This window comes from Lissotriton vulgaris, chromosome 7 (genome assembly GCF_964263255.1).
Source record: "Lissotriton vulgaris chromosome 7, aLisVul1.2, whole genome shotgun sequence".
NCBI classification, from domain to species: Eukaryota; Metazoa; Chordata; class Amphibia; order Caudata; family Salamandridae; genus Lissotriton; species Lissotriton vulgaris.
In genome coordinates this window covers 329,847,633-329,874,513 of record NC_141695.1, presented here as the reverse complement: position 1 = coordinate 329,874,513, position 26,881 = coordinate 329,847,633, and the positions used below count along the sequence as shown (strand labels likewise).

The 26,881-nt window shown below is 47.6% G+C and overlaps 1 protein-coding gene across 1 annotated transcript in view; it reads left to right on the top strand.

Moving 5' to 3' along the window:
- Positions 1 to 26,881, top strand: part of LOC147701495 (transient receptor potential cation channel subfamily M member 4-like) — a 1,534,183-nt gene that overhangs the window by 321,573 nt on the left and 1,185,729 nt on the right. The gene's annotated exons all lie outside the window — the stretch shown is intronic.

The window sequence follows — 26,881 nt, the reverse complement described above, 5'->3', positions numbered from 1 at the left end:
GAAGGTGAGTGCATTCGGGAGACCCAAGAGAGTGTAGGCTGGAAAGCGAGGAATGTCAGTGTCAAAGTGTGTGTTTATAGCGTCAAGAACCTCTGTCCAGTAGCCTCTCACTTCTACGCAATCCCACAGTAGGTGTGTTAGAGTCCCCGTTTCGTCACAACCCCTCCAACATGTGGGGCTCGCGTGGATTGCTTTTGTTTAGTCGGGCAGGCGTCAGGTACCAATAGGAAAAGATTTTAACCACTGTTTCTTTACTCGCAGTGTTTCTAGCTGTGTGGTGCGCTCTGTGGAAGATATCCCCCACTCCTTATCTGAGAGGTTTCTCCCTAGCTCGGATTTCCACCTTCTTTGGCCCGCCGATCGGTGTGGAAGTGGCTCAGGACCGATCATTTTATAAAGATCCGTAATCGCCTTACTATCAGTCTTTTTCATGAATAGCCATTTCTCGAAGGCCATGAGTCGCCGGCCCAGAAGGGGCCGAGTGTCAGGTTGAGTCAGCCAGTGTCTGATCTGAAAATATTGAAAGCGCCGTGGGGCAGTAAGATTATGCATTCCTTTTAGGTCATCGAGTTGGATGAAGCCATCTAGGTCAAAACGGTGTCCCAGTGACCTGCAATCGGAAGCCCTCCATTGCTCAAAGGCGTGGGGCTCCATCACCGGTGGGTATGCAGGGTTGTCAAACAGTGGTGTGAGAGGTGAGGGGAAGGTGGTAAGTCCCACTTTGATTGCTACCGCGTCCCACACCCTGAAAATCGTGCGAGTAATGGGAGATCTCTTGAGGTGTGCTGGTCTATCCGAGCGTTTCAGGTATGGGATCTTCCAAAGCGACATCTGGGCCATTGCTCTGTCCTGGAAGAGCCATCTCTTTTCTGACTCAGGTCGATTCCATTCTAAGAAATATCGTAGCTGCGTCGCCTGGAAATACCTCAAATGGTTTGGAATCCCTAACCCCCCTCTTGCGGCGCCCGTTAAGCAAGATCCCTCTGCATTCGCGGACGTTTCCCCACCCATACAAATTGCAGTATTGTGTCCTGCAATTTCTTTAGCATTCCTAACAGTGGAGTCATGGGGCTGGTCTGGAATATGTATAGGACTGTGCCGCTCGCAGCCTTGCTCTTGGTGGAAACTCTGACCGCTGCTGATATTGCGGAGGGAAGGCGAAATCCTGCGTACCTTGCCTGGACTACTGGACCACATCGGGAGTGTTGGAAGTTCACTTGGTCTGCGAGTGCGGGACTGCGAGTCCCAGCAGGAGCAGCGCTTTGGTCATCAGTGCACCTGCGACTCTTCCCGCCCTCTCTCCTCCGATCTACATAACCCAACCCACATACCCGCACGCGGGACGCGCGCGGGCCGAAGCCCGGGGCTAAGCCCGGGCAAAGGGCGGGCCCTCTAAGGCCCTCGTAGGCCAGAGTAGACTGGGCTGGGCCTACTCTCTTTCGCCTGCATTTAATTGGTTCTCTTCGGTTCCTAATACAGGTATCGGACATGCCAACACCGGCCAAGGAGGGATCAACTACGAAGGCGGGGGGAGTCAGAAATGGGACCTTGGACAATTATTTTTCACGGGCACTGAGTGATGGAGATAAGGAAACCTCTATGGCGGAGCGCAGGGCAGAGCGCCGCCGTTCTATTGAGAACTTGAAAAACAGGCCCCTTGTTGACATTATTCCTCATTCTGTCTCCCAAGAGGGAACTTCTTCTAACTTAAGCGACGAGTTATCAACTCAGGAAGGCGTCCCCCTTTTACTGCGGGATTCTACCCCTAACCCCTGCTTATCTACTGAGCAGATTTCTAGTGTCATCTCCCCCCCCAGTACCAGCTGCATGACTGTTGACTTAATTACCCAGACCCCCCCTGCAATTAAACCAAGGAAAATAAAGCCGAAACAAGTAGTTGTGGTTGAGATGCATGGCCCACCTCCTAACAAACGTAGAAGGAAGTTGAGGGGTCGGCAGGGTAAAACCAAAATCCCTCACTCTGATTTTGGGAAAGCCCCTAAGCCCCCTCCTATCTCTGACAGGATAATATTGGATGCGCCTAAATCTTCTCTTGCTAAGGGTACTATTATCACTAATCCTGTTCATGCCAATGGGGAAAATTCATCTAATGCATCACCCCCCATTACCTCTATAGGGAACCTGGAATTTTTACTCAGGTCATTGCTCCTGCCCATCAGTGAGAGCCTTAAGAAAGTAGAGATTAGACTCACCATCCTGGAGGCAACCATAAGTAGTATGAAAACCTCGGCTGCCAACCAAAGTAGACCATCTGAGACTAACTCCCCTCCAAATCCACCCCCTAACCCCCAAACCGTCCCAGTTAGTTTGGGACTCCCGCTGGTGACTACTGCTGCCCCCCTTTTGCAACCTCCTATGGCCAATTTAGTCCCGACACAACATAATATAACTAATATTCCATCTTTACTATCAGTGGGCCCAGTCCCCCCTGTGATAACCTCTAATGGGGCTTTATTTAATGACAATATTGTTCCCCCTCCCCCTGATAAACCTGCCCCCAGACCACGGAGACCCGACCTGCCCCCGGAGGCTAACAGCTTTATGGTAGGTATGGCTGGAGTTCCCCCCCTTGAATCGGGTGAAGGTGAGAACTTTCACTCACTTGAAAGCAAAGTTATCAAATGGTTGAATTGGAACAGACCTCTCCCAGCCTATTTTAACAATGAAATTATTATGGTGAGAAGGGTACCCTGGCTGGGGAAAACTAGAAAATCCATAACTGGGGATTGTATCACGGTGAGTTTTCGAGATCCCAGGACTGTTCTACATATATGTGCCGGGTCGAATAGATCTTTCGACTCGACAATTCAGTCCTTGCCAGTGTCCTTTTTCTTCCCCCCCCCACAATATGTACCATGACCAAGTTCATGGTAACTGGACGAGGGTTGAACGGAGGGGTAGACATCATGGGTATGCAGCACGACCGGTTTTCCGACCCCCAGAGACACCTTTCTTTGATTACAACCGATTTAACTGTCTTAACGGACTGGATGGTGTTGACTGACTGCCCACAGCCTTAGATTCTACCCCACTCATTCCTGGCAATGGTTTTGTTGTAACATCTGGCACCAGTTCCTCTCTCATACCCACCCTTGTAACGGCTCCTATTACTGCCCCAATGTACCCACCCACCCAAGGAATAGGAACTCCCAATAATAATTCAGTTGCAGAAACGGGTCAATGCCCAGTAGTTGTATCACCTTCCATTTCTTCACTCTTGCATATACCCTCACAGGGAGCTAAGTCAACTGTCCCAGCCGTTTTTCCTGCTCTGCTGGCTCCTCAAGTTGCCAACAAACCCCCAAATGCTAATGTACCCGCGACCATTAAATCTCCCACTTGTTTCTCTGGTTTTAAATTTGCTAGTTGGAATGTTGCAGGGTGGAGCCGGCAAACGTCTTCCTTAGGTTGGAGTGATATCCTCTCTGTTTTTGATGTTTTATGTCTACAAGAGACCTGGGTAACCACTGATATTAACCTTGATGGATTTGTGTCATATAACAATCAGGCACAAAGGTCTGGGAGGGGCAGGGCCAAAGGGGGGCTAGTAATTCTACTTTCTGTAAACTTCCCAGCTCGTATGAAATCTCACCAGTCTGTGGGTCACCATTCCCAAATTTTAATTTTGGAATCTACAAAGGGCCATGTAATTATGCTGATCAACCACTACAACAACCTGTTTGATGCATCTAATACTACTGTGGTGGAGGAGTTGGGCTTAGCTGTGAGTGACATCCGAAAGGGTATCCACAAACCAATGGATATTCTCTGGGGAGGGGATTTTAACGTCGTACCTGCCCTCATTCATTCACTAGAATGTGTGGTTATGATGGGGATAATGGGGAAAACCGGGCACACTTTACTCACTCACCTTATGGGGATTCCCTTAATTTTCTTATGTTGAGTATGGACCTTATGATTCACCCCCCGGCTGCAGATGTTGATGGCAACCCTGTCCCAACCTTTGTAGGATTGAATTCGGCCTCAGTTATTGACCACTTATTGGTTTCTACACATCTTGTTCCCTTTTGTACGGTACCCATTGTTGCCGACTATGGAAGTAGCGATCATAACGCTATTACCATGTCGATCTCAGCTTGGGGGTTACCAGTTCACAGTCATCGTTTGATAATCGAAGATGTTACCCCCTGTAGACAGAACGGTATCCATATTAAGTGGTGTTTGGACAACTCTGAGAAGTTGCAGGTTAAAATCATAAAAGCTGGGTTTGCCGCAATATATAAATGTTTAGATCCAGAGGCTCTCTGCGAGGGCATTATAGCCGATTTTGTGGAGTTAGGTACAGTTATAAAAAGATGTCTTACTATCACCAAAGCCCAAATCAAGAAGGAAAATGTGGGTTGGTTTGATAGTATGTGTACTAAATCCCTGCGGGAACTTAAGCAGGCACTATCTATACAACCCAGAGACAGGGAGGCTATTAAATCCCTTAGATTGACATACAAAAACAATCTTACCCGTAGGAAACAAGAACTAAGGGAGCAAGCCTGGGATGCCCTGAATCAAGCATCGATGTTGCGTGATAGTAGGCTCTTCTGGTCTACGGTCAATAGTCCCTTTCTTGTAAAGGAAGACTTCCCCATATTGTCATCCCAGGTTAGCGAAGCGAATTGGGTTGCTCACTTTTCTGGAATTTTTAACCCGTCCAGGGAGGACTGTGCTAGCTCTCCTATTCCAATGTCTGAAACGAAGTTACCCTTGGACATCACTCTACAAGAGGTTGTTACTGCTATTAGTCAGAGTAAAGGGGGAAAGGCACCGGGACCCGATGGGGACCCGGTTGACCTGTATAAATCCAACTCGACACTCTGGAGCCCACTCCTAACGCAGGTGTTTAACGCCTCAGTCATGGAGAGTACCCCACCCACCTGGAGTGAATCCATAATTCTACCCATCTATAAGAAGGGAGATAGGGCGGTAGTTCTTGGCCTCTCCTCTATCTCCCTTCTGGACTCCTCCCTTAAGATCATGAGTAGGGTTCTCCTGATGCGGTTGGAGGAATGGGCGGAGGAAAACAAAATTTTGGCCGAGTCCCAATATGGTTTCCGCAAAGGTCGGGGGACAATCGAGCAGTGCATTAATCTTGACCTCCTTAATGGAAAGTATACGAAAGCGAAACAAGGCTCTCTATTTCTCTGTTTGGCTGATCTTTCGAGTGCTTTTGACCTAGTGGACCATAATTTGTTATGGTCCACTATACTGGGTATGGGAGCCCCCCCAGCAATTATATACTTCCTGGCCAGACTTTATAACAAACTGTCAGCTCAGATCCGTTATGGCCAGGCAGGTGAATGCACAGGGAAAATTGAGGTTAAGTCAGGCATAAGACAAGGTTGTGTGCTGGCCCCCCTGCTCTTTTCCCTCTATATAAATTCTATTAAGTCCGACTTGAAGAGGGTACAGGCTGATTCTCCGCAGGTTGGTGGCCACCCTGTGCCAGTCCTGCTATACGCGGACGACACGGTTTTACTTTCGCGCACTCCAAATGGGCTCCAAAAACTAATGAATTATTTTTATGATTTCATTAAGGAGAGAAAACTGAAAATCAACAACTCTAAGACTTACATTATGGCCTGTGGAAAACGGATGAAACTTTTAAAGCAGTTCCATTTTAATAACCATGAAATCGAGGTGGTGGACAGATTCTGCTACCTTGGAGTAACTTTTAATAACAAGCGGACTTGGGCACCTGAGATTCTTAACGTGAATGCTAGGATGGCCAAAAGCTCCTCGGGAGTTTTTCGCTTCGCATCTAAGCTAGATAGTCGCCGCATACCTGACATGCTAAATATTTTTAGGCACAGGTGTGTATCCATTGCTCTATATGGCTCTGGTATATGGGGCTATTGTCCGCACAGGGAATTACAAGTCACCGAGAATCGGTTCCTCAAAAGACTCCTTTGTTTACCCCCCTCGGCATCTAATGAATTATGCCATAGCGAGGTGGGTCTGCACCATCTAACAGACCTAATGGGAATGAGACCTTTAATGGTCTGGAGGTCAATATGGGTTAAAGATGAGACTGATTTTACCAGGCAGATTATTCTAGACTGTCTTAGAACGGATAATGCCTGTAAGATCCCCTGGCTAAACTACGTCTCATCTTCCTATAGTGATATTTTCAACCTAGACATTGTTAATGACCCCCTTAGTGCTGTTACTGTACCCAAAAAGGAACTTAAAAATGTCTTTATTGGGACCAAATCGAACCTTCGCAGGGCAAAATGCAGCTCTATGTCAACCCATGTATTTTATTACTCTAATATGCTGGAAGACAGGGGCATGCCTTTGTACCTTAAATATATTACCAAGCAATCGCACCAATTTGTTCTCACAAGGTTGAGACTTGGTATTGTACATAATTTAGTGGCCTTTCCAGTGATGAAAACAAATAGCCAATCCCCCTGCCCCTGTGATGGCCTTTCCAGGCAAAGTACATTGCATTTTATGCTTATTTGCCCTCTTTATATGCATCTTCGTCGTTACTATCTCAGACCTGTTTTTAAAAAATATTTAGTGTTTACTACAGACCAAGCTCTGAAATTGTTATTTGCACTTGACTCCATAGATATCTGTTCTTTTACCGCTACCTTTTTACTTAAAGCTGTTTCACATAGGAAAAGTCTGGTGTTTTAATATCTTTTAAATCCCAATATTGATGAGTTGTTGTCTCCACTGAAATGATTGTACTTTGTTTTAGACTGTATGCTTTTGTGATTGTTTTTAATAATCGAATAAAGCTTGGAACTGAGAACTGTATAGGACTGTGGGCAGCAGGGACATTTTGATCACCGCTACGCGACCCAGCAGTGAGAGCAGTTGTTGTGTCCATTTTCTTAGGTCTCCCTGGATTTGGGAGTAGAGATCTGAGTAGTTTCGGTCAACAGTCTGCATTGTACTTGGTGTCAGGGTGATTCTCAGGTAAGTGATTGAGGTGCGAGAAGCCAATCCCCTGTACGTCAATGTTCCGCTAGTGGACTTACGGGCATTGTGGCCCAAAGGAAGGATCATGGACTTACCCGTATTCATTTTGAACCCCGATACCTTCCCAAAAGCCTCCATTTCTTTCAGGAAGGCTGGCACGGACTATTTGGGGTTATCCAGGGCCGCCAAGATGTCATCGGCGTAAAGGCTTATGGTTTGAGGTTCGCCCCCGAATTTGATGCCAGTTATATCCTGGTTGCCCCTGATTCTTTGCGCAAGTGGCTCTATGTATAGCGCAAACAGTAAAGGCGAGAGGGGGCACCCATGCCTAGTGCTCCGTCTGATGTCAAAAGGTTGGTAACTGATGCTGTTGACGAGGACAGATGCTCGGGGAGCATCATAGCAGCTGGCAACCCAGGCTCTGAATCGATCCCCTATACCGAATCATATGAGCGTCTTGTCCTGGAAGCCCCAGTCCACCCTGTCAAACGCTTTCTCAGCATCGACAGAGAGGAGCACCGCATCAGAGTCTTTGTAGTGGGCTTTATCTATGACATTAGAAGTCATTTGGTGTTGTCACTGCATTGCCTATTTGGGATAAATCCCGATTGGTCTCGCTCTATGATGCGAGGTAAGCACAGTCCTAATCTAGCTGCTAAGATCCCCGTAAAGAGTTTGAGATCGAGATTGAGCAGAGATATGGGCCTGTAAGAGGCACATTGCGTAGCATCTTTGCCCGGCTTCGGCAGTACTATGACATCGGCCACAAGCATGTCAGGGGGATGGAGGTGGCACTTGGAAGGAATTAAATAACTTAGTCAAGAGGGGCACCAGTAGGGGACAAAATGCTTTGTAGAAGCTGGCTGTGAAGCCGTCTGGCCCCGGCGCTTTCAGAGGCTTTGGGCGTGAAATCGGCGCTATCACTTCCTCCGTCCTGATAGGTGCATCTAATGAAGTAGCACTGACTTCATTGAGCGCTGTTACTGCCGCCTCGTTCAAATAATCCGCCTCCCCTTTATCTAGAGAGAGATCTGCGCTGTATAACTCGGCATAGAAGGCCTGAAAGGCTTCCGCAATTTTAACATCCTCTTGGAGCTCCCGCCCTTGGTTGTCCTGGATAGTGGTGATATTAGACTTCTGAACCCGCGCCCTGAGTTTGCTTGCCAACAGTCGTCCAGTTTTATCGCCTCCCACATAGTAAGAATGTCGCAACCGAAGGGCCCCTTATTCCGCGTGATCGAGCACAGTCCTGCCAGTTGCGCTCTGGACGCTTTTAGTTGTCGCCAAATCCTGGGGGCCCCAGTGCGACTGTGCACTCTCTCCAGTTCCGCCACCTGCGCCGAAAGCGCCTCCCTTTTATCCCTACGTTCCTTAGCCTCGGCCGCTGATATCCTGATGAGATCACTCTGTACCACCACCTTAAGCGCTCCCCATACCACTGTCACCGGTGCGTAAGGTGTATCCTTACTTGCTAAGTATTCTTTTATGTTTTTGTGCAGTTGTTGTGTAACCCCTTGTCTCTGTAGGAAGGACTTCCGTAGGCGCCATCGGCCACTCTGAGTGGGCAGGCGTGGGACAGTGATCGTGAGTGTAACCACATCATGGTTGGAGAGGGCCGCTGGGATTATTTCTACGTCCTTTAACGTTGCAGCAATATCTGGGGACCCCAAGAAATGATCTAATCGAGCATAAGTGTGATGGACATGAGAGTAGAAGGTGTATTAAGTAGTGAGGGTATGTGCCTCCCGCCAGATGTCTGAGATGCCTCCACTAGCCAACCAGTTCCTTCTCTCTGTGGAAATCGCTCCTGTGGCGCCAAATAGGTGACCTGATCTATCTTTGGCTTGATCCATTACCAGGCTGAGATCGCCACCCACAAATGTGTAGCATGTCTGGAGTGTAAGGGCGTCAGATAGGGCCCCCTTGAGGAACGACTCTTGCCCGGAGTTGGGACATATATAGATCTGATGACTAAGGACATGTCCTCCACCCGCACATTGTAAGCGAGGAGTCTGCCTTTATTTCTGCAACCTTGTCCCCCACCTTGCCCTGAAAGTGACTAGCGAAGAGAATGGCAACTCCCGCTTTTTTCTCATTAGGGGAAGAGTAAAATTGTCGAGGGAAAGCTCTGGAGCGCATTCTGGGCCAATCCCTGGAGAGAAAATGTGTTTCCTGTAGCAAGCAGATTGAGGCGCTTGAGTTATCCAGGTAGGAAAGCACCGCCCACCGCTTGACAGGATTGTTGAGCCCCTTTACGTTCAGGGTAATTACTTTAAGGGTGTTGACAGACATGGTATCCGTGTATGTGGGAGATGTTACTCAATTTTTCAATTTCAAAATTCTTTATTCGACTGTCAAAAATGCAGTCATAAAAGCATGTAAAAATACATATATATACAGTTCATTATCGAAAAAGTACAACAAGCAAATAAAAGCAAGTAATCACAAAGAGATTAAATGGTGACATGATCCAATGTAAGTATACTTATTAGAGACTTAATTACTAGGGTAATGCAATTCAACTGGGGGTCAACCTTCCATGCTTTGTCTGAATTTCAGGGCTGTTTTTAAGAAGTTACAAGTAAAAAAGGTGCTATCACCGTCCAGCATTTGAAGATGTAGGAGAGCTGGCTTAATTTGCACAAAGTTCAGTTTTTTAAGCAAGGGTTTTAAAAATGTAATCCGTGGTCTCGAGTAAAAAGTGCACAAGAATAAAAAGTGAGCCAGGTCTTGCGGAGACTTGTTGGCGCAGCCGCAAGGTGGCAACACTTGACCTCTATGGGCTCCACTCGGTACAGCTAGGAACAGGTGATATAAACCAAAACGGAATCTGCTCAACAGGAAACGCTCATGTCTTGACATATGCCAGGATAGATATGGTTCAGAGCGTATACAAGTCTTAGTTAAAATATGACTCATTACACTACCCTTCTTCAACTCAATTTCTTCCCTATCAAGCTGTCGATTTAGTAGGAAAGTATCCTTTACATAGTTAGCGTCTTTCTTGGATATATGCTGAGGTGTTAAGTAGAGATCCAACCTGCCCAGATCTTTGAGGCAGTTTCTAATGTATTTCAGCCAGGGTATCTTGAGTTGCCCTTCCCAGGTGAGGGCTTCAAGAAGGATATTGTGGGTTAATGGTATTGAGTCATTCATCCAACAGTTCAACCAGCAGAGCAGAGGGTTTACAGCGATTTTATCTCCTAAGTGCTGTGTGCCCAGTTCCTCATGGACGGAAAAATTAGCAGTGCTTTTTGGTAAACACAAGACCTGTTTCAGGAAGTTATTTTCAAGAGTTGTAAGGGCATCCACTGGGGCAAAGCCCCATAGTTCGCTTCCGTAACAGGCAACCGCGATGCTTTTCGCTTGGTAAAGCTTCATTACGGCGGACACTGGTGTGTTACCCATTTTGCGTGCAAAGTCCATTATTCCAGCGTTGGTCCTTAGTATTTCACCTTTCTTTTTGTTTATGGCAGGGCCCCATGAAAGTTTATGATCAAACAATACTCCAAGGTATGAAAAGGTTTTTGTAGATGGTATTTTTTCCCCATTAACTGAGAAGGGGTAACGTTTTTTTGATCCTGAGCCTACCATCATAACGAATGATTTGGAGTTGTTGATGTTCAGGCCACGTAAAGTCATAAATTGAAGAAAGGAATCTAATAATTTTTGAAGTCCGAGTGCAGTTCTGGATATGAGGACGGCATCGTCTGCGTAAAGCAGAACAGGCACGCCCTTTTTTCCAATGCGAGGATAATCCGTGTCAGTTTTTAAAAGATGTTCCTCGAGTCCATTTATATATAGATTAAAAAGAAAAGGTGCTAAAATGCAGCCCTGCCTGACCCCCCGGTTGATTTTAAAGTCTCTCGTTACTTTCAGATCTTTAGTGTAACGGACATTGGCGCGTGTGTCATTATGGAGGTCAGCCAGAAAGTTGATCAAGTTATTTTCAACGCCCATGTTCTGCAAGACTTCCCAGAGTTTACTTCTATTGACACAATCAAAGGCCGAAGAAAGGTCCATAAAGGCCATATATAATGTTCCTTTTCTGGCTTGAGTATATTTGCCACTGATTTTCAGGCATTGGGTAGTTGTAGAATGACCTGGTCTGAATCCATACTGGACAGGAGTCATTATACTGTTATGTTTGGCCCACGTGTTCAGCCGGTTTAAGAGGATCCCTCCCACTACCTTTGCAACTGAATTTATCAGGGAAATTGGTCTATAACAAGCCGCTTTTGTTCTGTCACCCTTTTTATATACAGGGACGATAGTGGATGCTCCCCAGGACTTAGGAGCCCCTATTACGGCCCCAGCATTGATGACAGCTGTGAGGATTGGGGCCCAAAAGGGAATGTTGGATTTAAATAGATCCGGTGGAAGACCGCCTGGGCCCGGGGCTTTGTTACTAGTAAGACCATGAATCCCTAATTCAACTTCTTTGATAGTAAAGTGCAGAGGTGTATTTTAAGGGAGTTTAAGGGTTTGCATTGTCTGTGGTGCGTCACTCATAAAAATGGAACTGAAATCAGAGATCCAGTCATTCTCAGGTATAACAGTTCCGAGGCTGTCAGCATTCGGGTCATCAAAGAGTGGCTTATTGATTATACTCCAGAACTTCGAGCTATTGCCCAGAATTGAGGGATCGAGCAGAGACTCCCAGATTTTAGTTTTTATATTCTTTTTGCGAGATGCAAGGGCGTTTTTATATTCTGCACGTAAGGCCTTGATGAGTGCAGAGTCTCTTGGCTTGTTCTTGAGGGCAGCTTTTAGTTTTCGATTAGCTGAGGAACAGGCATGATCAAACCATCGTGGTTGTTGGGCGGTTGTTCCCTTTGTGGGTACGGAGAGCAATTGGTCAATCCTTTTTGTCACCACTATAAAGGCAGATAAGATGGATTCCGGGGGAGTGGAGTTTGAGCCACAAAGATTGAGTTCAAGTTCACATTGCTTTACAACGGACTCGTGCAGATTGTCACTATTTATCGAATTCCATTTCAGGCGGCGATTGTTATTAACCGGTTTTAGCACTCCCGGGTCCTTAATATTTTTCCGAACTACAAAAGGACCACGTTGTAGCTCAAGGTGAAGAGGGTTGTGGTCGCTGTGAATGCTTTCAAGAATATCAAAGTTTAGAACCTGATGGACCACACCAGCTGAAAGGAGAATGTGATCTATGAAAGAACCTGACTCAGAACCTTTATAAGTTGGATTTTTAAAGGTAAAGGAGTCGACTTTCAGAGATAGTGCCATACTCAAGTTCAGGGCATCCATTAAGGTGTTCAGTCTTGTTCCACGGCGGCAATGAGCAAAGTGAGGACCTGCTTTGTTTTCACATCCCAAAGAGCCCAGAGGTGTTGTAAAAGGGTTTCCACAGATGTGCGTGTTGAAATCGCCAACAATTATTTTATCCTGAGACAATTTTGTCTGGCTATCACTTAGGTGATTTTGAAGAGTGACGATGTTACATTCGCCCAGTGAAGAGACAGAGTTGTAGAAATTGACCAGGGTTATTCCTTTCTTCCCCTTTCTGAGATCCAGGATCTGGATATTCCTACTGTCCAGCAGCAAGTGGTTTATCTCAGATTTAAGGGACAGACTAATAAATGTTGCTAAGCCCCCCTTTGCCCTGCCACTGGGTGAGGGGGATGCATGGACAAAGAAGCTTTGGAATCCCTCAATGAAGACATTGCTATCTACTAACCAGGTTTCCTGGAAACATAGTATGGTGTAATTATTGACAAAGGATACCCACATCGGGTCATTGGTTTTGGAAGCCAGTCCTGCGATGTTCCATGACAGTATTTTAATTGGGTTGGAATCATTGTGATCTAAAGATGGTGCAAGGGTTGTGTTAGGCGAACGATGCAGTTGTGGATTAGCATTTATTGCAAAGTTCATCTTATGATTTTTGGTGGTGGATGAGGGTTGAAAGACTGTGGAGGTAGAGAGGCTGCATGCTTCAGGTAAGGAAGGGGTAGGGATGTGTTCTGAAGAGGGGCTAGCTGAGTAAATAGATCTCGTCATTGTGGCAGTATTGGCTAAGTTGACCTCTGAGGGGTTAGAGGTTATTAATGAATTGGCCTTGCATACTACAGAGTTATCCACCCTATCAGGGCAGGAAACGAAGGGCAAGTCAGATGGCAGTCAATCAACCTCATCCAGTTGGTCGTAGTTGTAGAGTACATCATATCTATTGGACGTTGGGAACCCGTAGTTATTATGTTGAAAGTTAGGGTGGTTATAAGCTCGATGGTGAATGGGCCCTGGTCTCTCAAATGTTGCTGGGGGTTGATAGTTATGTGTTTTGCTTTCCCAAGGATGAACATATGGGTATGGTTCAGAGCCCACTGGCATGCCTTGAGAGGGAACAAAAGGGGCCGGCCAGGGTTGAGGATATAGCTGCGAGGTAAAGGGTCCTTCTTGGGCATAATGATGCTTAAATTTATACCTTTGGCTATCTGAGCGAACGGGATAAAAGTAACTTAGACCCATTGTACGGATCAGACTATTTGTCACAGGGATCCTCCAGCCTGCAACAGATTTCGCCGCTCCTGCGTATTTAAAGGTGACCACAATGCAGTCGCCCTCTGTGGATTTAAAACGTGTGCCCACCCACTCTACTCTCTTAACATGAGAGATGGTTCCTATTATATTGGAGGGAAGTGGCCTGTGTGTAGTTAGCCATTGCATCACTTTGTTCTTTAATTCCTCATGCGTTTCCTCCCTGTTTGCATCTGCTTTCGGTACCCCAATCATGACTATTGTGTAGGGATTAGACTGTGGTGGTAAGTTTATATATGATGGTATTCGTGTTGTAGTGGGTCTAGGTTGCTGTGCTCCCGTTACTTTAATAGGGATGTTTGCGTTTGATGGAGCTGAGTGTCTTATATTCTCAGTAATGCCTGTATTTATATTAGAAGGATAACCCTCTGTTGCCCACTCACTGTCATCGTCATCCTCACATACCTGGGTATTTTGCGTATTTTCTGTAGGTATAACTGTAATCTTATCAGTAAGATGAGCTGTTTGTGGGTTAGACGTCAAATCAATTGTGGGGGGACTCTGATGCTGTGATTTTTTCTGTTTACCTATGTCCTTTGATGGGACACTTGATTTTTTTACAGTTTTTGGATTTCTAACGTTGAGGGTTGTAGAGGCTGGAACGAAGGTAGGAGGTGTATTGGGTATTTTGAGTAGTTTAAGAATACTAGATGATATATCGTTTTGAGCCCTCTCAAACTTACTCAGAGCCTTTTCGATATTAGCAATCTGTTGGCTAATAGGTTGTAAGAGTGATTTAATCAGAGTTTCAATCTCACTCATAGATGGTATGTTCGTGGTACGTATCTTATCTATGTGGCCTGTTTCCTCGTTGACCAGAGATCTCCCTGTGTTGTTCTTGACGTTTCCATGAGCGTCATGATCCTGTAGAGAGGTTAGTGAGGACCCCCCACGTGTTGGTTCAGTGGGTTTCCCCAAGGTTGTTTGCTGCCACATATCTTTAATAGAGCGTTTGGGTTTGCCTAATAGGAAATGGGTTTTCCTCATAGGATGTTTTGTTTTGCGTTTTTTCCGAGTGCCCTTAAGAAGATTGGGTTGTTTAGAGGTTTGAGACTTTGTTAAATCAGTGGCCAATGGATGTCTCTCCACTGGGTGGGCAACCAAAGCTGGAGATGTAACATTTTCATGTTGTTTATTGCTTGCACGGTTAGTTAAAATCAAGAGACTATTGTCCAAATTATTCGTTGTTGACTCGGTGGACAGAAATTTAGGTGTGTTCTCTTTAACGTGTGACCTTGGTAAATCCGAGAATGATTGCATCAGTAAAGACTCCTGCGATGAAGCAGTGTCATCCATGTTTTGGGTGTTGTTTGTAGTGTGCGAGGACAAGTTTGGGAAGCATAAGTCTGGTGTCAAAGAGAGACGCCTCTCTGTGTCCTGAATGGCATCCGCCACGACACTAATAGTTTTTTGCAGCATTATGTCTATTGCAGTTATGGTGGGTAGAGGTGTACTCACGGTTTTCAGTCTGCTAGTAGATCTTGTTGCCATCGGTGTTTTCAGCGTTTTCGTCATCCTTAAGCAGTATTTGATGCCCCACGCTCCGTCTGTTATTTATGATGACTTTAGCTTGCAGGACCTACCAGACGATCTTGGGGAGGTGGCCCGACCCGGCCGCTTCAGCCCCCTGAGGGCCGTAGAGGGCCCGTAGAGGGCCCGCCCTTTGCCCGGGCTTCGCCCGGCGCTCCCACGACGCGGGTGGGGCTCGTCTGTTTTATGCGCCAGCAGCGCGCTCTCAGGTCCCGCCTTCTCTTCCTGGTCACGGTGCAGCTGGGAAGGGTAGTTCGACAACCCTCTCGGTCCCCCCCTCTCGGCGGCTGTTACACGCACAGCGGCGGAGGGAGACCGGCGCGGTACACCCACAGGGGCTCCGCCTCCAGCAGCAACGCTCCTGTAAACCTGGTCAGTAAAGTGATTCGCCTCTGGTAAGACCCCCCAGCCAATCAAAGCTTCTTCTTCAGCTTGCACTGTTCCCTGTGGTGTTCGAGAGACCAGGTTAAAGCCCCAACTAACCTGGTCTCCGCATCCTCCTCCTCCACTCAGGCGTCCTCGAGGTCAGCCAAAAATCCTTAATGCACGCTCCGCCTCGCCACGCCCGACACCTGGGCGATTCAATAGCAGTTCAATCAGTAACTGCACACCGACCCCCGTCTGAAACCGGGTCTGGAGGGGCGGTTGGCTGGTAGCAGCAGAGACAATTTTTACATCTGCCCCCCGCTCACTCGCAGAGCAGAGGACAACTCGACTGACCACTGGCAACAGCTGCTGTCTGCTAGCTGCAAAACACGGACTGGAATCCAGTTGAGCAACTCAGGAGTCTATCAATCAATCAATCAATCAGTGACACTTATAAAGCGCGCTACATACCCGTAGGGTCTCAAGGCGCTGGGGGGGGGGGGGGGGGGGGGGGGGGGGGAGCCGCTACTGCTCGAACAGCCAGGTCTTCAGCTTCTTCCTGAAGGAGAGGTGGTCTTGGGTCAGGCGCAGGTCGGTCGGGAGGGAGTTCCAGGTCTTGGCGGCCAGGTAGGAGAAGGACCTTCCTCCTGTAGTCGCTCTTCGGATGCGGGGGACGGCGGCGAGGGCGTGGTTGGCTGATCGGAGGTGGCGTTTGGGAGCGTAGAAGTTGACTCGGCTGTTGAGGTAGCTCGGGCCTTGGTCGTGTAGGGCTTTGTGTGCGTGGGTGAGGAGGCGGAAGGTGATTCTTTTGTTGACGGGGAGCCAGTGAAGGTCTCTCAGATGTCCGGAGATGTGGCTGGTTCGTGGGATGTCGAGGATGAGTCTGGCTGAGGCGTTCTGGATCCGCTGGAGTCTCTTCTGGAGCTTGGCGGTGGTACCGGCGTAGAGGGCATTGCCGTAGTCCAGTCGGCTGGTGACGAGGGCCTGGGTGACGGTCTTCCTGGTCTCGGTGGGGATCCACAAGAAGATCTTCCGTAGCATGCGTAGGATGTTGAAGCATGCCGAGGAGACGTTGTTGACTTGCCTGGTCATGGAGAGGGAGGAGTCCAGGATGAAGCCCAGGTTGCGTGCATGGTCGGTTTGGGTGCGGTGCCCAGGGCGGGAGGCCACCAGGAGTCGTCCCAGGCGGAGGGAGAGGAGCCCAGGATGAGGACCTCCGTCTTGTCCGAGTTCAGTTTCAGGCGGCTGGTCGTCATCCACAGTCTACCGCACTGTAGCTGTCGGTCACCCGCCCCCGGGCAGCGCTACACTCCCAGCGCTACACTCCAAGTAGTCAGCGTCTCTTTACAGCGATTTTCGGCGCTTTTTACCGCGATTTTTCGGCGTTTTTCGGATCCGCGAACACAGCACTGCACTGTAGCTCCTGACCCTCGCCTCGCCACACTGTTACTCTCTGCACTCTGCTACCGTAGTTCTCTGCTGCTCTCTCGTGGTGAAAATGTTACTCTTCGGGGGGGTTGCCTGAATCAAGTGAGACATGTAAACCCCCCAGTTGTGCGACACACCGGGACCCTCCCCACCCCTCGCGCTTTTCAGCCTCCCCAGCCACCCAAGCCCGACCCCCAACATACCACACCCCATCCCCTCCTCCCCAACAAACCAACTTTTGAAATGAACCCCTTCACCCCCTACCCGAACCCCAACACAAAAACCCCTACATTGTGTCATAGTCCCAGGCCAGGAAACTCGTATCGTGGACCTGTGGTGAAAATTCTGTGTAGAGCGTGTAGCCGAGGTGACCCCTTTGGCCCTCTGCCCGCACCCCCCCCCTCCCCGGACCAGCGCTGATGTATGGCATTTGTATACCCATCACTCAGCCAACTCATTCCGTCGGTGATGTGTCCTTGGCCACCTCTTGATTGGCCCTGGCCCGTTCTTGGGACATGGTGGCCGGATCTGGTTTCAGGCCCGCATCGGGAGATCTTCTATGGCCAACCCTTTGCCACCCTCCCCGTGAGGGTTGTTGGGACGATCTTGGTGATAATGGGCCTTCCTCATGTGCAATGCCTAGTAGGGCACAAGTGACGTGGACGGATCGCAATTGTTGCACAGTTCCGTTCCATTTAAAGATCTCGAAACGGGTGCCTCCACGAGTACAGGATCCCCTTGTCCCGCAGAAACATTGTGACGACTTTGAACGCCTTTCTTTTTTGGAGAGTAATGACCGACAGGTCTTGGAAGAGTGCCACTGGGTGGCCCTGGTATTGGAGAGGTTGCTTTTGTCGAGCTTCCCTAAGGATTCTCTCTTTCAGAGGGAAGTCCAGTAAAAAGGCCAGGATGTCTGGAGATGGAGCAGGTGCGCGTCTCGCCAGTCCTACTCTGTGTGTCCTGTTGATGCGGACCTCAAAGGTCGCTGGTTCCCCCAAAATCTCTCAGAACAAGCCTTGTAGGTACCCACTGATATCGCACCCTTCTGCTTTAAATGGGACACCACGGACCCGTATGTTATTGCGTCGATATCTGTTCTCCAGGACCTCGGCGTGCGCTTGCAGGTCTACCTTTTGGTCTCGGAGAAGTTCTTGCTGAAGCTGGTCAATTTCCTCACTTCTGGTTTGATCCAAGTCCTCAACGGCCGCCACCCTCTCGCCCAAACCGTCCACTTCATGGCGTATCTCCCGAACCTCTCCGGCCACTTCCTGTTTTAGTGTGTGGAAATCTTCCCGCAAGGAATTGAATAAGGTCTCTAGAAATGACTTGGTGATGGGCACCTCTCCATCTCCTGAGTCTGTAAGGTGCTTCATCACAGCCGGCGAGGGGGGCCCTCTGTCCCCTTTGGAAGAGCCTTTGAGTAGCATGTCCATGAGAGAGCGCTGCCCTGTTTTCCTTGTGCTGGCCATGCTAGGCCAAAGTCTTTTGGGCCTGTGCCCACCTTGGTCTATTTGGTGCAGAGGGTCTGCCCTCTTCAACACGGCTGTGCTGAGTCCAGCAGTGGGAAGCAGGTGCTGTACATCTACGGGGGACTCCCACCCTCAAGAGTCTGCGCTGTTGTGCTGGTTGAGGGTGGGTGTGGCCTCACCACTACCGGGCCCTATTTGATGGCCCCTGGCATCCCCTCTACTCTGCTGCCTCCCCTGGCGATCGGCCCACTGGGTTTATGTATGCTGGTTCCCCCACGCCAGCCCCCAACTCCCCCAGGCTCACCCCTACAGTCACTCTGTGCCGGCGCTCACCTCAGAATGGCCTAGCGGGACCCCTCGCTGGTTCTGCCTTCGTGTTTTAGGCCCAGTGCATGAGGGCCTATTACTGGCCCTTTGGTGCACCAGGTGTGGGCCCCCGAGGGCCCTTGCCACCGTCGCAGTTCCTCTCGGGCAGGGCTCTCCAGGCGAGAGCTCCCCCGCAGTGTCTGGTCCAGTGCGCCGCCCCTCCCAGATGGCGACGCTCGCTTCTATGGAAGCTAGGGTCTGGGCCTAGTCCTAGGCACCTAGATCTCCGCCCCTCCGGTGCAGGCCCCAATGCCCCAACCTCGATTTTCACGCCTTCCTCTTGCTCTCCTTCTGCATGGGGCGCAAAAGGACTCCTGCTGCTCCGCGGGGCCTCTGTTGTCCTGGTCAAGCAGCCCCTCCGGTGCAGACAGCCCCCCACCGGCGGACCTGCCAAACCCCCATGCCCTTGATCTCCCACTCAGGCCTCGCTCCTGGCTACTCCGGCACCCCCACCGCTAGGGTGCCATTTTGCAATGCCCGGGGTCGGGCTCTTCAGGGCCGATGCTGTTGCTCCGGAGCCCCCAGATCACCTGCAGATCAGGGGCCCAAAGTGCTTCCTCTCTGCTTACTCCGGCTGCAGGCGGCACTCCCCTCCAGCACTCGGGATGATGGTGTGCCACGGGTTAACTGTAGGGGCAGCGCCCGGACCTCAGCTCCTGAGGTGTAGGCTCCTCTGCCCCTGTCTCAATTTTCGCAGCCCTCCTCCCATTCTCTGTCTGCGGTGGGCGCGATTGGGTACTCGCTGCTCCGCGAGGTCTCTACAGCTGTGATCAGGCAGCTCTCTGGTGCGGGCAAACCTCCGCTGGCTGGCTCCCTGGACTCCACAAGTTCAGAGGCTCCTTCTCTGACCCCGCTCTTGAGTGCACCGGCGCTCTCCCGGTCAGGGCGCCATTTTGTGATGTCCGGAGTTGAACCTTTCAATGTCGCCACCGCTGCTCCCAACCTTCAAAAGCACCAGCAGACCAGGCGCCAGGTATGTGCTCAACTCCCCGCTAACCTCCGTGTGCTGATGGGGGGGTTTGAAGTAGAATGTGGCCAGCGAGGGGAGCACGAAAAGAGGAGCCACTGGAATCAGTGTCCTCTTAGGTCTCCATCTTGACCACGCCCCTAAAAACACATCTTTTAGTAAAGATTTATATGTTCTGTGTTTGAAAATACCACTTTTAGAAAGTAGGTATATTCTTGCTTAGCCATCCTGTGTGCCTCTGCTGGGTTAGTGGATTGACTGTCTGGCTTTGGAGTGACAGGGGCTGGGGATGTGCATTCTCTTCAGACAGCTACTGGGGAGTCAAGGTGTGTCCTGCCTTTTACTGGATGAGTCTGGGCTGGGCTGAATAGACCTGGGCTGCATTTAAAGAAGTGGGAAGAGATTCCATGCACCTCAGTGGGTCTGGTCTGCTTTAGACAATGCTGTCTCCGCCTCCTGCTGGGAACCTGGGCCAGAGAGGACCAAACTGGTTTGGACTAAGCCAGGATACTCTCTGCCTGAGAGAGCACAGGAATTTTGAGTACAAATACTGGGGCCCAGACTTTAGAACTCACTGGAATCAAGGAGCCTGACAGCAAAAAGAGCTGGAAGAGCTGCCAGTAGGAGTACTGCCTCTTTGCAATGTTGTTGCTTTGTTGGGTTGGCCTTCAGTTGCTGCCTCTGCCTTGGGAAGTGAAAGGACTGACAGAACTTTCTTTACATGTGCTGAGTATCTCCAAGGGCTTGAAGTAGAGCTTGCCTTTTGTTCTGAAGTCTCAGGGACTGCAAAGACTTCACCGACCTTGGGGTAGCGCTTCTGTAGCAGTTGACACAGAGAAGGGAAAAGCAACCGACTCCATCGCTGGCACCGTGTCCTTAAGGCACTACAGAAGGCATTGCCACATCTCGTACTGCAACACTGGTCTTACTGAGGATGACGCCACCAAGCTGCTCCTTGCACCATGCCTTGTGGGCACCACCCTCCACACCGCCTCAAATCACTTCGTGGCCCTGGTCTCCCTGACACCGTTGCTGCCTGCTGAATTCTAAACCATGAATGTATCGTGGCTGGGGGTACCGCTAGTAAAAAATAGACTCATTATTCTTCTTTCAGTGTCACAATGTCAGAACAGAATCATTTGCAATGTTATCTACAACGAAGTTGTAGTTGGTGCTTATTTATCATATGCAAATAAGAACCATTGACAAAGTCAACAGTCCTGGCTTGTTGTAGGTGTAATGTTACTTGTTGTATTAGAGAGATCGGAATTTTCTCTAGTGGAAGTTTGAAGGTAGCGCAGAGGATTAATATGCCTGCTGCATAGAACATGTACCATGCAGATCACAAAGTGCATAGAATGAAAATTGGTTAGCGGGTTACTACTTTTGTCAGAAAGTTAATTTTGTTACTTGCAGTTTATAAATTAAAATCCTAATATAGAACAGTAAACTATTAACTGTCATCAAAGAACTTCATGCATACTGCAAGGTACAGATTAGAGCATTATGATTTTTTCCCCAGCCATTCATTATCCTAATGTTGCAAATAGGGTTAATTTGGGTACAAAGCGATTCTTAATAAAGAGAAATCCCATCCATGATGTTACATTTTAAATTCTCTGTTTGTGCTTCTCCAGACAAAGCACTCTTAAACTATACTGCCTATGAGTATGAATGACATGTTACTCCTATACATTGCAGTCCTCAGTCATATGTAACATTTATAATACACTGATTTGCATACCTATGATTGATTGTCTCTGTTTGTATGTGTGCAATGTAAAGTACACCCTACACTGGTATGAGAGGCGCTATAAAACAAATTAAATACATCTCAGAGAGAATGGTAATGGAGACCTTGAGGGGCACTGTTAAAGGATAATTGTGAGGGAATCACTGGCAGGGTTGTCATTGGGGAGGGCGCCAACAAACATTGTCACAAGGGGTGCCAGCAGCGCTAAGGCTGGTTTACTGGTGCACATCGCCTTGGCTGCAGCACACAGAGACCTTACAGTGCCACACACAGAGGAAAAATGTTAGAGGGAACATTGGTTGCAAGATGTTGTTTCTGTGGCAGTTATGTATCAAAGTGGTCCCTTGAATTACCTGGTTCATTTACTGATGGGATGGCTGGCAATCTGAAAGAGCTTTTACTGAAGATTTTCAAGTGCCTTCTTCATTCAGGGCTGACAACATTACTTAGGTAGATCCTGTCAATCAGTTTTTCACTTATATTTTTAGCTTAAGTGTCCTACTCCAAGGAACCTAAGTGACTCCTATACCACAGAAATTGGCCCACTCTTAGATTTTTGCAAGTGCCCAAGGATGGAAAGAGAGACAGTAAAGTAAGACATTCTCAATTTTTGAAATGTAAAGTGGTTTGCAAGATGCAATCTTCTGGTTTGATTACTAGGTCAATAAGTGTTCCATATGTGTTACTGTGTGACAATGTTTAGTTTAAGCCTCTTGAGGAAAGGAATGTATCTGGTCTGGTTTCATGCAAGAACTCCTCTGATTTTTTTTACACCTTTGGGTGAGTTTAGAAGTTTTTCAAACCGTTTTCTCTGAGCAGGCAGATTGAACAAGTTGGATACTTATGTTCACAAACTTGCTACATTTTCCCCACCCACAGTCATGGTACCAGTAGCCATATCCACCCAACTGGATATTTCCAGGGAGCAGGGATTATCCTAGAAAGTAAGGCTAAGAACAGCAGATGCACTTTATAAATTGCCTCTATGTGTAGACCCTGATTTGTTCTTTGATGGGATGCCACACAAACAAAAAGCATTTTACTTCAGCATAGTGGAATGTTGATTAGTGGGTTAAACCTGAATCAAAGATCCCAGCTCTATGTTTTTCATAATAGCATGCACCACTAAACATAGTACATGCTATGTGCATCAGCAAGCGCTTGCCTGACTTTGTGTGACTTAGCATATTTCAGCCTCATTCTCACCACAGTGACCCATGTTGTCACATGTGGACCTTGCTTTACATCAACAGCATCACTGATAGACCCACTCTATCACTGTGTCAGGAGGTGCTGGCAAGCACAACTTGACTGTCTCCACATCAGTCCTACGTTCCACATCCTTGCTTGCTGTTCCACCTCCTGGAATCTGGAATTCCTTTTCCACACAGTTTGAAAGTCAATGGACAACTTCACAAAGTTACACAATTGGATGCTTTCTAGAGGTTTGCAAACAAAATCTGTTATAGTATGTGGACTTGTATGGTGCAACTAATCACTCATTAGGGTATTCAGGTGCTTGAGCAGGTGTGTAGGCATTAGACTAATGGTGTTGGGTGTTCAGCCCACAGAATTTGTTGATGAGCCAGGTTTCATGTGGAATTCAAGAAGTGAGGAGGAGCTCCTAATGTTTTAAGGGAGATCCTGGATGCAATATAGTAAAATGCTCGGCCTCCTGTTCTGCTTTTGTTGATGTGGGGTGTGTGTGAGTTAGAGTGATGCTAAGCATATGTGTCCGGTGTTTTGGTGGAAATAAATGTGGTTGTTCAGATATGTTGGTCTAGTGTTGTGCAGTGCCTTGTATGCATGCATGAGGAGTTTGAATTGACTGCATATGTGGCTGGAGAGCCAGGGGAGTCCTCCAAGATGTGGTGAAATATGAGTGTGTTGTGGGAGGTCAAAAATGAGTCTTGTTGTAGTGTTCTAGATAGTCTAGAGTCAGAGGAGGAGATGGTCAGAGAGCCTGGTGTAGAGTGCATTGCTGTAGTCTAATCTGCTTGTCATGAGGGCTTCCGTGACGGTGTCTTTGGTGTTCAGGGCCATTTGGAGATCTTGTGGAGCATGTGGAGAATATGGAAGAAGAAGTAGCTGACTGTGTTGGCATGTGCTGTCATGTTGAGCTTGTTGTTCAGATAAATTCCCACGTTTCTGGCGTGGTAGGTTGGTGTAGGTCTGATCTATGATGGGTACCAGGTGGAGTCTCAAGGAGAGTTTTTGTTTCAGAAGTTCGGCACTTCCGTCTTGTCGCAGTTGAGTTTCAGGAAGTTGGATGCCGCCTAGTGTGCTACGTTGATCACGCAGTAGGAGACGTTGGCTCTGATGGAATTTTCTGTCAGAGAAAGGATGAGTTGGGTGTCATCAGTGTAGGATATGAGGGAGATGCCTTGTGATCTGATGATGTTGGAGAGTGGTGTCATGTAGATTTTCAACAGGGTTGGAAGAATCTGATATGGGCCCCCAGGGCTCATCGCTTAGATGAGCCCTGGGGACGCAGATCAGATTCTTGGATTCCGATGTGTAGGGTGGTAGTCTGACCCACTATATTCTTCTAGTGAGGAAAGAGCTTATCTAGTTGAGGGCCAGTCATTTTTGCCTCCATTATGCGGTTTTCTGATGAAGGCATGATGGGAAACTGTATCAAAGGCAGCAGGTGGCTTGAGTAAGATGAGGGCTGTGGTCACTCGATTGTCCAGTGTGGTGCAAATCTGGCCTGTAGCCATGATGAGTGGCATTCCTGTGCTGTGGTTGCTACATTATGCTGATTGGGTGTTGTCAAGTAGGTCGTGCAGTTCAAGATAGTTGGCCAAAGGTTTTTTGAAGAGGGCTTGGCGGCTGAATGTCTCCAGTCTTCTGGGAAGGTGGCGATTTGATGGAGGTGTTGATGATGTGGGTAAGGGTGTTGATGATTGGGGGTCCTCCCACGCTGTAGCTGTGATGGGAGTATGGGTCCATTGGGGCACCTAAGTGTACTTTTTTATGATCGCTGTGATGTCTTCTTCAGTGACTGTTTTCCATTCAGTCAGGTGTTTGTCTCAGTTGGTGGTGTTCCGGTTGACAATGAGATCTTTGGGGTCTGATTGTTGTTCAAAGTTGTTGTAGATCTTTTCTATTTTGCTGTGGAAGAAGTTAAAATGGTGGTTGCAGATGTTGTGATGGTGTGGGCTGCGGCCAGGGCGGTGGTGACAATAGAGAAGATCTCCTTTCAGCTGTTTGAGCTAGCCTCTATGCAAACCAAATCAAATCAGTCTTTATTTCGATTTTTTCAATCATTAAAGACACAACAAAACAGTACAGTGCAAACCTACACAAATGCATATTATACATTTACAAAGAGCTAAAAAGTACTTTTTTTAAGTTCATAAAATGCTAAAATATTAAAAATAGTAACAAAGGATAGATTAAAAAAAATTCCACAGTGATATATTGTGAGTGACCTGGGTGACACATATTTCCATATTCTCATTTCCATGATTGAGTGCACAAGAACACATTCCTATTACACATCAACAAATAACCATAAAATGGAATAAGTTGTAGGCATAAAACATTTCTGTTATGTGTGATTGCCACTCATTGCACCTTGTTTCTTCAAATTGTTTGATCGTATCCCCCACGACCAGCTCAGGAACTTGGCTGTAGCTATTACTATGTGTGCATGCGTGTTGGTCTTGAGAATACGAAGTGCATGTATGCTGGATCTAGTGCCCAGGTTTTGGCAGATCTGCTTAAGCCATTTGTCTCTAGGGCATTTGTACGCTGGACATTTGAACAGGATATGAGGGATTGACTCAACAGTCATTTGACATGATGGACATATAATATCCGTTGTGTTTTGCCATTTTGCAGTAAATAGTTTTATCGGAAGCAAGCCAACCCTAGACTGATTGTACAAGTTCCTGTCACATGGTTTAGTTATAAAGTTCCAGTAGGCCTCGAACTGAGTGCTATGCATATGCCTCAAGAATTTTTGCGAGAGGGAAGTATTCTGGGCGGATGACATACACTTTAATTTAGCCATATTCCTATAGATTTCATGAAAGGCTTTTTTTGATGGAAATGTGCTGCCTACTGGATCCTCCCACAAGTGGCTGAACCCCATGTCCACCATTTTCCCCTTAATTTTGTGTAGCCATGTAATTTTACAAGATGAGTCAGATTCTCTTACATGGTTTAATGCATTCGCGTAGGGTTATAGCTCCGGAGTAGTCCAGAGCATTCTCCAGTATGCTATGGGCTGGAACTGAGCTATCTCCTCTATTTCACAGCAACCCAAATCTAAATATAGAGGTTTTAAGGGAGTTGATTGTGGGAGTCCAGTTAAAACTCTTAGAAACTTATTCTGGGCTGTTGTTAAGGGTGATACATTTTTGAAACCCCAAAACTCTGCGCCTTATAGAATCGAGGTCCTAACTTTAGCATTATATATCGTTAGTGCAGGGCCAACCGGGTTTGTTTGCGAGAGCCAGTGCTATTTTAGTAAGACACCTGCAAGTTGGGCATGCCTTAGGGCCAATATATCGATCTGGGGTTTCCTGCTTAGCTTATTTTCCAGGGTTACCCCCAGGTACCTAAAGGTATCGGTTTGTTCCACCTGAGCATTGTCCATGTATACACTTCCTTTCACCACTTTACGTTTATGTAAAACCATACATTTAACTACGAGCTCATGGTTACTGAAGAAACCTTAAATCTGCCTAGAGCTCATTGCAAATCTTTCTGTGTTTTAGATAAAATAAAGGTATCATCGGCAAACATTAAAAAGGGGAACCTTCGTGCCAGCGAGTGTGGGTGTATCTGTGGGATATGTAGAAAAATAGGTAACTACCCTATTAATAAACAATGTAAAAAGGGCGGGGGCAAGGATGCACCCTTGACTGACCGGTTTTGTTACCGGGAACCTATCCGTGATCTTTCCCTGAGAACACCAACGGACCTGTGCATAGTTGGACTTGTGCAATTTGACAATTAAAGCAAGGAGTTCTGGTGGCATCCCTGATTCCTTCAAGGCATCCCATGGCTTACTACGGGGGACCAAATCGAACACAGATTTAAGATCTATGAATGCTGTATACAAGGTGCCCCCAGCAATAATTACAGTATGCCATTAGAGCAACATAAATCTAAAAACATGGTCGATAGTGCTGACATGCAAACGGAAACCAGCCTGGAGAGTTGATAGAATATAGTGTTCACAGATCCATGTTTGAGTTAGACTCAGTAAAAGTCTGGCCATGATTTTTTTAATCGAGTGTATTAGGCTTATAGGCCTGTAGTTGCTTGGGCATATACGATCCCCCTTTTTATAAATTGGTATGATTTCTGCAACTCGCCAGGAATCTGGAATGGGAGCCCCACTGGTATTGCATTTAATAGTATATGGATATACTTCAGCCAGTTATCTCTATCATGCCTAAATAGGCTGGCAGGGATGCAATCCGGGCCAGGAGCTCTACCCTTTGGAATCGTATCCAG